The sequence below is a fragment of the Aquarana catesbeiana genome, linkage group LG01, assembly GCF_042186555.1.
Source record: "Aquarana catesbeiana isolate 2022-GZ linkage group LG01, ASM4218655v1, whole genome shotgun sequence".
NCBI classification, from domain to species: domain Eukaryota; kingdom Metazoa; phylum Chordata; class Amphibia; order Anura; family Ranidae; genus Aquarana; species Aquarana catesbeiana.
In genome coordinates, this window is record NC_133324.1 from 469511105 (window position 1) to 469523624 (window position 12520).

Genomic DNA, 12520 nt, shown 5'->3' on the forward strand with positions numbered 1-12520 from the left:
AAATGCAGTGCGTGGTTTTTAGATCAGGAAGTTGGCCACTATTTATTAGGGAACTTTATATTTTGGTCTGAGGCCTGTTTTAAACAATGTCTTATAATGACGAAACATGTAGGGTGGAGCTTTACCGTGTGATGTAATCACGTACCAGAATAGAAAGGAACGGAGCACAGCCATCTTATTGGTTTGAGATTTTGCAATACTGATACCATGCTGTTTACATTTGGATCCATGTGAGTGTGATTGTATATTTAATAAAAATTAGATAACGGGAAAACTACACCATGAGGGTTCTGTTTCTTCCCTTAAAATATATCCTTTGGGAGTTAACTGCAATTTATCATCTGACCACTGGCCACCAGTGTGGAGAAGTTTTAAGCTGATTATGCATGCTGGTGGATCGGATCCTCTGTGAATCATTCCTGGAGAATAACTTCTTGTTTTGACCATTTATAATTAGGTGGTCAACACAATTTGGTAAGAGGCTGTGTGTACTTCCCTAGATGGTGGAGAATCTCTTTGGGTTACATCTTTATTCTCCTTACAGTCATCACATCCGGACAAAGGATGGAGTTTTTTACTCACTTTGGTGTAATTGCAATATGTTTTTTTAAGGAGCACTACACTCCCAGTTTTTATTTATTTATTTTTTTAAAGGTATAATTTTACACTCCGTTTTTAATCTGATGCAAAGTGACAAAAAAAAGAAAAAGAAAAAAAAAAGGAAACTAATGAAATTATTTATGTTCTATGTTCATCCAAGCTATGCTTTAGACTAGCCCTGTGAGATTCATTGCTTATTTGCCTCCAACATTCCTTAGGAATGTGTAGCCAGATCTGATGCAGCCCTCCAGGTACCTGGTCAGCAAATTATAAGTACCTCAATTTTTGTACTAATTGTAAGAAATATGTTGTCAAGCATTTTCCATCTTTGCCCACTTATGATTTGCTAAGGGCTTCAGAAGGGAGATATGCTGTACTTTATATTTCCAGTAATCCAATGGATATCCAACAGTCCAAAATAAACGTTGCACCGCTCCAGGCCGGTCCGCTCTCACCTGCCCTGTAATTCTCCTCAATGGAAGTGCTGGTCCGGTTCATAGCCAAGACAATAGAAGGAAGGAATAAATGGATGACCGCACTCTACCATACAGAAGATGCCAAAACTTTATTGTAGTAATCCACAGATAATAACATCATCACTGTTCCATAAAGGTAGGCACAAACATTAACATGTTTCACGCAATAGACCACTTATGCCGCGTACACACGACCGGACTTTCCGTCAGAAAGACTCCAACGGTCTTTCCGACGTAGTTCCGACAGAGTTCCGCTGAAACAGACTTGCCTACACAAGATCACACCAAAGTCCAATCGTTTAGAACGCGACGACGTACGATGGGACTAGAAAAGGGAAGTTCAATAGCCAGTAGCCAATAGCTGCCCTTGTGTCATTTTTGGTCCATCGGAATAGCATACAGACGAGCGGTTTTCCCGATAGGAACTGATTCCGTCGGAAAGATTTGAAACATGTTCTATTTCTAGGTCCATCAGAATTTCGTCTCTTTTAGCTGATGTGTGCTCTTTTTCAACTTTTTTTCTACCATTTATACTTTTTAAAATATTAAGCTTTTTAACACTTTTTTTTAACATTGAAGTCAATGAGAGCATGCTTCAAATCCTTAAAATCTTCTTCCGCTCCCAAAAGTTTCAGCTCCTTCATACTTTCACCTACAGACGCCAAACAAACTTTAAAATGTTCACAAAATATTCAGCTATCTGGCTATATCTTTTCAGTTTGATATCTTTTACAGTTTTTGAGAAAAAGCTTTTTGTTTAGAGGTCATTTCAGGAAATTTTAGCCATTAATCAGAGTGTACTGTGTTTGTTTTGTTGCCATGGTTACCAAAGCTTCTGTTATACACAGGGGGGGAGGTGGCTGGAGCATCTCAGCTCTGATTACAGAGCCTGGGGGAGGGGACAGACACACCATGTACTGATTTATAATAGAGGAATATGATGGGGCAGTTTTGATAGGGCAATTCTGATGGGGCAGTTTTGATGGGGCAATTATGATGGGGCAGGTTTGATGGTGGCAAGATGATGGGGCAGTTTTGATGGGACAATTCTGATGGGGCAGTTTTGATGGTGACAATATGATGGGGCAGTTTTGATAGGGCAATTCTGATGGGGCAGTTTTCATGGCGGCAATATGATGGGGCAGTTTTGATGGGGCAATTCTGATGGGGCAGTTTTGATGGTGGCAATATGATGGGGCAGTTTTGATGGGGACAATTTTAATGGAGCAGTTTTAAAGGTGGCAATATGATGGGGCAGTTTTGATGGGGGCAGTTTTGATAGTGGCAATATGATGGGGCAGTTTTGATGGGGCATCAGAATTTTAGAAAGAAAAAGTCAGATGAAACCCACACAGGATCAGAATGTCCGACGGAATGATACCGTCTGACCTTTTCTGACGGAAAGTCTGGTCGTGTGTACGGGGTATTAGTCCTTTTGACCTAGTCTGTTTCTTTGCAACATATGAAAAAGTTGAAAATCTTCCTGAAGTTCTCAGTGCAGAAAAGCCAAGGATTCTAGGCTAAGCGGAAAACACTGAAAAAAAGGAAAATCACAAATTTTGGACCTTTTGCTAAAAATTCTAGACATGCAAAGCCCTGCGAGTCAGAGGTGAAGTATGGGGATAAAACCCCTTACCTGTAGTGGGAGCCATATTACAAGATTATGAGGATAAGTGCTTAGCATAAGAAGAAACTATAGAATATTAATGAGGAATCTGAGGAACCCAAGAGTGTCAGTTAGAACTAAATTAAGTATGTCCTTTACTCATACTCACACTGATGACATTCCTATAATAAATGTCAGGCACACTTATTTCAGAGATCAATAATACCTGTGCTTTTTTTGCAAGAAAATTGCATAGACCCCCCAAACATGAATATATTTTTTAAACAAAGGCCCTACACAATAAAATGGTGGGTGTTGAAATTTTTTGTCACATGGTATTTGCGCAGCGGTTTTTCAACCACGATTTAAAAAAAAAAAAATACACTTTATTTTATTTTATTGTGTATTTTTTTGTACACTGTATCTTTATTTTTTCAACTGTATTGCTATCACAACATCCCTTGTGATGGTATGGGAAGTGACAACTTTACTGCGGCAGGGGGATCCATTAGACCCCAGACAGGGCCGGTGCTACCACTAGGCAAACTAGGCAGCTGCCTAGGGCGCCTAGCCACTGGTGTTCCTACTCTCTGTTCTCTGCAGCAAGCAACTAAGTCTCAGCATCAGCAGACAGCCGCTGCTCCATTCGCACATAGTGTCAAAGGTGCAGCGGTGGCGGAGGAATGTATCTGTCCCGAGTCCCGAATGAATGGAAGCAAGCAAACATTCATTGATGGGAGCTGGTAGGCTGCGTTGATGGGTGCTGGTGAGACTGCATTGATGGGTGCTGGTGAGGCTGCATTTGATGGGCGCTGGTGAGGCTGCATTTAATGGGCGCTGGTGAGGCTGCATTGATTGGCGCTGGTGAGGCTGCATTTGATGGGCGCTGGTGAGGCTGCATTGACTGGCACTGGTGAGGCTGCATTGATTGGCGCTGGTGAGGCTGCATTTGATGGGTGCTGGTGAGGCTGCATTGATTGGTGCTGGTGAGGTTGCATATGATGGGCGCTGGTGAGGCTGCATTGATTGGCACTGGTGAGGCTGCATTTGATGGGCGCTGGTGAGGCTGCATTGATTGGCACTGGTGAGGCTGCATTTGATGAGCGCTGGTGAGGCTGCATTTGATGGGCGCTTCATTAAAAAGGTGGGGTATACATAGGCAGAGCAAAGGGGGTGGAGTCAGGGGTGGAGCCAGGGGGGTGGCAAAATGAGGTTTCGCCTAGGGTGTCAAAAATCCTTGCACCAGCTCTGACCCTAGATCTCTCCTCTACTCTCCAAAGCACCTGATCAAACCAAGATTGATTTGATCAGATACTTGTTCACGCCAGTAACAGCTTGTTTACATGAGACCTGAACGGGAAGTGACGAAATCCTCAACACTTCCGGTTTGTGATGTCACACAGTGGGAGGAACAACATCCTTTCACTGTGTCCCAGGAACCAGATGCAGTAATTACCTAGATATCACTCTTCCAATTCAGCGATGTACTGGTACATCCCTGGTCTTCAAGTGGTTAAAAAAGACCTGTCACTTAACAGGTTCTTACCTCCTCTGACACTTATACTTACCTTCTGCATTAACACCCTGGATGGATGTCTGCTGCAGCCCCAAGTAGGAAGATCTGTGTAAGCTCCATGTCAATCTGTGTTGAAACTTACATAGAACTTAGGACCTACTCATATGACATTCCCAAACCTGGCAATTTGCTGCCCAGGCACTGTGCTCTGCATAGTGGGAGGGAGGGAAAAAGGTCCACATTAGGGATGAGCCGAACACCCCCCTGTTCGGTTCGCACCAGAACATGCGAACAGGAAAAAAGTTCGTTCGAACACGCGAACACCGTTAAAGTCTATGGGACACGAACATGAATAATCAAAAGTGCTAATTTTAAAGGCTAATATGCAAGTTATTGTCATAAAAAGTATTTGGGGACCCGGGTCCTGCCCCAGGGGACATGGATCAATGCAAAAAAAAGTTTTAAAAACGGCCGTTTTTTCAGGAGCAGTGATTTTAATAATGATTAAAGTCAAACAATAAAAGTGTAATATCCCTTTAAATTTCGTACCTGGGGGGTGTCTATAGTATGCCTGTAAAGGGGCGCATGTTTCCTGTGTTTAGAACAGTCTGACAGCAAAATGACATTTTGAAGGAAAAAACTCATTTAAAACTACCCGCAGCTATTGCATTGCCGACAATACACATAGAAGTTCATTGATAAAAACGGCATGGGAATTCCCCAAAGGGGAACCCCGAACCAAAATTAAAAAAAAAAAATGACGTGGGAGTTCCCCTAAATTCCATACCAGGCCCTTCAGGTCTGGTATGGATATTAAGGGGAACCCCGGCCAAAATTAAAAAAAAAAATGACGTGGGGTTCCCCCTAAATTCCATACCAGACCCTTCAGGTCTGGTATGGATTTTAAGGGGAACCCCGCGCCAAAAAAAAAACCGCGTGGGGTCCCCCCAAAAATCCATACCAGACCCTTATCCGAGCACGCAACCTGGCAGGCCGCAGGAAAAGAGGGGAGGACGAGAGTGCGGCCCCCCCCTCCTGAACCATACCAGGCCACATGCCCTCAACATTGGGAGGGTGCTTTGGGGTAGCCCCCCAAAACACCTTGTCCCCATGTTGATGAGGACAAGGGCCTCATCCCCACAACCCTGGCCGGTGGTTGTGGGGGTCTGCGGGCGGGGGGCTTATCGGAATCTGGAAGCCCCCTTTAACAAGGGGACCCCCAGATCCCGGCCCCCCCCTGTGTGAAATGGTAAGGGGGTACAAAAGTACCCCTACCATTTCACTAAAAAACTGTCAAAAATGTTAAAAATGACAAGAGACAGTTTTTGACAATTCCTTTATTTAAATACTTCTTCTTTCTTCTATCTTCCTTCATCTTCTGGTTCTTCTGGTTCTTCTGGCTCTTCTGGTTCTTCCTCCGGCGTTCTCGTCCAGCATCTCCTCCGCGGCGTCTTCTATCTTCTTCTCCTCGGGCCGCTCCGCACCCATGGCATGAGGGGAGGCTCCCGCTCTTCTCTTCTTCTTCATCTTCTTCTCTTTTTCTCTTCTTCTCTTCTTCATTTTCTTCTCCGGGCCGCTCCGCATCCATGCTGGCATGAAGGGAGGCTCCCGCTGTGTGACGGCGCTCCTCGTCTGACAGTTCTTAAATAACGGGGGGCGGGGCCACCCGGTGACCCCGCCCCCCTCTGACGCACGGTGACTTGACGGGACTTCCCTGTGACGTCACGGGGAATGCCACAGGGAAGTCCCGTCATGTCCCGTGCGTCAGAGGGGGGCGGGGTCACCGGGTGGCCCCGCCCCCCGTTATTTAAGAACTGTCAGACGAGGAGCGCCGTCACACAGCGGGAGCCTCCCTTCATGCCAGCATGGATGCGGAGCGGCCCGGAGAAGAAAATGAAGAAGAGAAGAAGAGAAAAAGAGAAGAAGATGAAGAAGAAGAGAAGAGCGGGAGCCTCCCCCCATGCCATGGGTGCGGAGCGGCCCGAGGAGAAGAAGATAGAAGACGCCGCGGAGGAGATGCTGGACGAGAACGCCGGAGGAAGAACCAGAAGAGCCAGAAGAACCAGAAGAACCAGAAGATGAAGGAAGATAGAAGAAAGAAGAAGTATTTAAATAAAGGAATTGTCAAAAACTGTCTCTTGTTATTTTTAACATTTTTGACAGTTTTTTAGTGAAATGGTAGGGGTACTTTTGTACCCCCTTACCATTTCACACAGGGGGGGGCCGGGATCTGGGGGTCCCCTTGTTAAAGGGGGCTTCCAGATTCCGATAAGCCCCCCACCCGCCGACCCCCACAACCACCGGCCAGGGTTGTGGGGATGAGGCCCTTGTCCTCATCAACATGGGGACAAGGTGTTTTGGGGGGCTACCCCAAAGCACCCTCCCAATGTTGAGGGCATGTGGCCTGGTACGGTTCAGGAGGGGGGGGCCGCACTCTCGTCCCCCCCTCTTTTCCTGCGGCCTGCCAGGTTGCGTGCTCGGATAAGGGTCTGGTATGGATCTTTGGGGGGACCCCACGCCGTTTTTTTTTTTTTTTTTTGGCGCGGGGTTCCCCTTAAAATCCATACCAGACCTGAAGGGTCTGGTATGGAATTTAGGGGGAACCCCACGTCATTTTTTTTTTTTAATTTTGGCCGGGGTTCCCCTTAATATCCATACCAGACCTGAAGGGCCTGGTATGGAATTTAGGGGGACTCCCACGTCATTTTTTTTTTTTAATTGTGGTTCGGGGTTCCCCTTTGGGGAATTCCCATGCCGTTTTTATCAATGAACTTCTATGTCTATTGTCGGCAATGCAATAGCCGCGGGTAGTTTTAAATGAGTTTTTTCCTTCAAAATGTAATTTTGCTGTCAGACTGTTCTAAACACAGGAAACATGCGCCCCTTTACAGGCATACTATAGACACCCCCCAGGTACGAAATTTAAAGGGATATTACACTTTTATTGTTTGACTTTAAGCATTATTAAAATCACTGCTCCTGAAAAAACGGCTGTTTTTAAAACTTTTTTTTGCATTGATCCATGTCCCCTGGGGCAGGACCTGGGTCCCCAAACACTTTTTATGACAATAACTTGCATATTAGCCTTTAAAATTAGCACTTTTGATTTCTCCCATAGACTTTTAAAGGGTGTTCCGCGGCATTCGAATTTGCCGCGAACACCCCAAATTGTTCGCTGTTCGGCGAACTTGCGAACAGCCAATGTTCGAGTCGAACATGAGTTCGACTCGAACTCGAAGCTCATCCCTAGTCCACATACCTGGAGGTGTGGTACAAAGGCTCCAACTGGTACACAAGCAGATGAGGGAGCACAAGAATAGTAAATATTAGTAGGAGACAAAATAGGCTACAATAAAAATCTATTGCTTTAAGTAATTAAAGCTAAAGTCCAGGCAAACAGCCAAATACACAGATGAAATACATATGAAATACATATTTCAGAGCAGTTTCACCAGTTAAAGGATTTGTATTCTTTTACATCCAGTTTAGAGATTTACACAGCACTGCCACACAGCACAGCCCCGTCTACCAGGGCAGGGGACCCAATTTTGCTCTGCTGCAGTTAAGTAACACTTAAGGGTTCAGCCTGTGACTACACAATGAAAGGATAATCAGCAGACCAATGAACTTATCTCTGTCACTCTCCCCTCTACTCATATCAGTAAGTCCCTTGTTAGAATATGAAAACTGTAGCACAGGTGACTGACTCCTTGTGCTGCTTCTCTGACTCCCAATCTGCTCTTCTGTAAAGTAGATCGTAAAGTAGACTGCAGGAGACTTATACCAAGTCATTCGTGGGACTGCTTTAGCAGTCCCACTATTGTTATTCGTTTCTATTTATTTTTATTCCGTACGTTTTTTGGCTCTGCGTAACTTCTGCATACTTTCAGCTATTAAAACCATTCAACTATTAAAATGTTCATCTCATTTAGCTGATGTGTGCTCTTTTTCAACTTTTTTTCTACCATTTATACTTTTTAAAATATTAAGCTTTTTAACACTTTTTTTTAACATTGAAGTCAATGAGAGCATGCTTCAAATCCTTAAAATCTTCTTCCGCTCCCAAAAGTTTCAGCTCCTTCATACTTTCACCTACAGACGCCAAACAAACTTTAAAATGTTCACAAAATATTCAGCTATCTGGCTATATCTTTTCAGTTTGATATCTTTTACAGTTTTTGAGAAAAAGCTTTTTGTTTAGAGGTCATTTCAGGAAATTTTAGCCATTAATCAGAGTGTACTGTGTTTGTTTTGTTGCCATGGTTACCAAAGCTTCTGTTATACACAGGGGGGGAGGTGGCTGGAGCATCTCAGCTCTGATTACAGAGCCTGGGGGAGGGGACAGACACACCATGTACCGATTTATATTAGAGGAATATGATGGGGCAGTTTTGATAGGGCAATTCTGATGGGGCAGTTTTGATGGGGCAATTATGATGGGGCTGGTTTGATGGTGGCAAGATGATGGGGCAGTTTTGATGGGACAATTCTGATGGGGCAGTTTTGATGGTGGCAATATGATGGGGCAGTTTTGATAGGGCAATTCTGATGGGGCAGTTTTCATGGCGGCAATATGATGGGGCAGATTTGAGGGGGCAATTCTGATGGGGCAGTTTTGATGGTGGCAATATGATGGGGCAGTTTTGATGGGGACAATTTTAATGGAGCAGTTTTAAAGGTGGCAATATGATGGGGCAGTTTTGATGGGGGCAGTTTTGATGGTGGCAATATGATGGGGCAGTTTTGATGGGGCAATTCTGATGGGGCAGTTTTGATGGTGGCAATATGATGGGGCAGTTTTAATGGGGACAATTTTGATGGGGTAATTCTGATGGGGCAGTTTTGATGGCAGTATGATGGGGCAGTTTTGATGGCGGCCATTTTAGCAATTTAGCTATTCAGCATTCCCACGCATTTTCCCCAGGAAATGCATTTTCTAGTTCGTTCTTTTTATTCTTTTTATTAATTATTTTAGAGACAGACAGACAAGCATAGAGCAAAAGATGGCGACCATAAAACAAAATATCACCTTCAATTGAGGCCATACAGGGCCATACAATAAAACAATTAAAGTGCAGTCTAGATAACAGACCAACTAACTACAAACAAAAATTCTCATTATCCCCCGGCCTCATAAAACTATGAGAAATGAATTGATGTAAGGCATGTCACAGTGCAAGTATGGAGTGACTTAGTAGAAAAAGTTAATATGGAACATTCCACTAAATATCGGTATCAAGGAGTACCCAGTTGATTTGACTTGACCATAGACTACATCCCAAATATTCAAAAGGAGAAGGACCTTGAGACACACTTGGCCTAACTGACTGACCATGGCCCATTTCCCAATCTCACTGGTTCATATATTAAATAGTACCAGACATGTCTACAACATTCACTGAAGCATCACCCCTCAGTGGAGGAGGAATCCAGCCATGCCTGCCAAACTTTGTTAAATTTAATTTCACATCACCTGGATAGGTATATGGCTTTATAAAATGAGATCATAGAGTTGACTAGGCCTTTCCAGAAAGACACAGTCGGAGCAGTGGGCTTCTTCCAGTGTAAAAGAATGGCCTTGCATGCATAAAACAGTAAAATATTAGGTAAGGTTTTATGGGCGTTGGATAGAACCACTGCCTCCATCAATCCAAGAAGACACACTTATGCCACATACACACGATCGGACATTCTGACAACAAAATCCTGGATTTATTTCCGACGGATGTTGGCTCAAACTTGTCCTGCATACACGCGGTCGCACAAATGTTGTCGGAAATTCTGAAGGTCAAGAACGCGGTGATGTACAACACGTACGACGAGCCGAGAAAAATGAAGTTCAATAGCCTGTGCGGCTCTTCTGCTTGATTCCGAGCATGTGTGGAATTTTGTGCGTTGGAATTGTGTACACACGGAATTGTGTACACACGATCGGAACCAGAATTGTGTACACACGATCGGAACCAGCTCTCAAATTTTTGTTGTCGGAAATTCCGACAACAAATGTCCAATGGAGCATACACACGGTCGGAATTTCCAACAACGAGCTCACATTGAACATTTGTTGTTGAAAATTCCGACCGTGTGTACACGGCATAAGACTGATATAGGGATGGGTGCAGTAAGGACTTCTGTAGCTACTGACCAGAAAATTTGGATCAGCTGGCATTTCCAAAAAACATGGTCAAAATTGGCAGGGGAATATGCACATCGCCAGCACTCAGCGGAACTCAGAGTAAATCCCTGCCAACTGGGCAGGGGTAAAATAGATTCTGTGCAGAAATTTGAAGTGAATAAATCTGTCCCTGGCTGAAACTAAGTGCTTAAATGGGTTCCCCCACATGTTATCCCAGTCCTCCTCTCAATATCTGGAACTTCTGTTTACCATCTCTCTCTGCACTGGAGCACGTTTGGAGGTGGAGTCCTAAACATTTCCTTGTAAGCCAAAGATAAAGTTTTTGACATGGAGTCATCATGTAATAGACTTTCCAAGACCGAAAGCTGAGTCTCTACAGTCAAGGTATAGAATTGCGAGTAGTAAGCATGCCATAGCTGGAGCTAATGCTTAGCTTTCAACTGGTCAAAGGTAAGTAGGTCTCCACCCCTTTACAATGTTTGCCCACTTGACTCCGCGTGACACCCACACCCCTGGATCTGGCAATACCAAGTCATAGTTGAGTACTTGCACTTCTTGCATTAAAAAAAATAATTTAATGATTTGTTAATGAACACGGCTGCACAAATTTGCATTATTTATACATCTGCATGAAATTTATATTTAAAGTACTTTTAAGCCACGTACACACGATTGGATTTTCCGACGGGAATTGTTTGATGACAGGCTGTTGGCGGAAAATTCAACCGTTTGTACGCTCCATCAGACAATTGTTGTCTGATTTTCCGCGGACAAATGTTGGATGGCAGGCTTTAAAATTTTCTGTGGACAAATGTCTGTTGTCGGATTTTCTGAGCGTGTGTACACAAGCCCGTCGGACAAGAAGTACAAACACGCATGCTTGGAAGCAAGGAAGCGGTCGGTCTTGTAAACTAGCGCTCGTAATGCAGAATTAACATTCATGATGCGGCAAATTATGAAATCTCGAAATGCAGCGTACATTCTCTTCTTTTTTAATGGGATAATAATGAAGCTGGTGGTATTGATGGAGTTATTGCCAACTAATTTTCAAAGGCTTTTTTTTCTAGTGATATCAAGAATAATATTATTATGCTTGTTATTTTATTTTTTTGGTGCAAGTTACCACAGCACCATTATCCTGTATTTTTTAAGATTAAAGATACAGCTATGTTGGTGTCCCTTGTTAATTTTACATTGTATTTTTTTTAAATGTAACTGCCTACTCCCAAACTTCATTTGAAGTAAAACACATAGCCAATTATTATTTTCCACAATTAATTTTATTGTGCATTAAAAAAAGAAAACAAAAAAAATTAGACATGATATCTGCCAATAGAATTTAACCAAAAAGTGCATTCTATGCATCCAAAAATATAGAAAATATACCAAATCAAATCATTATTCAACCAAAAAATAAAATAAAAGCCTCATGCATGTATCCTGCTTCTAAATATAGGGGGTCAACAATGCCAAGAGTTGGTGAAAGCAGGGGTCCGTCATCCAGAGATAATTCCGAAAATCATCTGGATTATTCTGGAGCTCCCGCAGCAAAGGCATATGACATAATTGGTCACGATTAATAAAGTAACCAATTTTTGGTCCAAGAAATGCTCTTCCTCCTCCTGTTCCTGGGCTGGACCTGGGTCAAAGCAATAACTCCAAGGCCAATAATAAATAACATGTTATCTCGTCGGATTCCGCAACATGTCTGGTTGACGAACGGCCATTCAGAAAAAAACTGAAAAGTGCGAAATGAAAAGTGCGAATCAACACTTATCAAACTTCTACTAACACGAAATTAGCAGAAGGAGCACAAAGGGTGGTGCCTAACAATTGAACTTCCTCTTTTTCGGCTCGTAATATGTCTAGTATGTCACTACGTTTGTGTTTGTTGGCCGACAATTGTGTACCGTTTGTATGCAAGACAAAATCCAGGCACGTGCCTTCAGGCAAAAGTCTGAGGTTTTGTCTGCGGAAAATCCGATCGTGTGTACGAGGCTTAACTCTGATTTATTTTACATACATGTAGTTTGCTGTGACTGCAGTAAAGTAAATTCCCAATCTGTTAGACGTATGTCCTGGGATGCATGTACTAGTTACATATATATATATATATATATATACACACACACACACACAGATATATACAGTATCTCACAAAAGTGAGTACACCCCTCACATTTTTG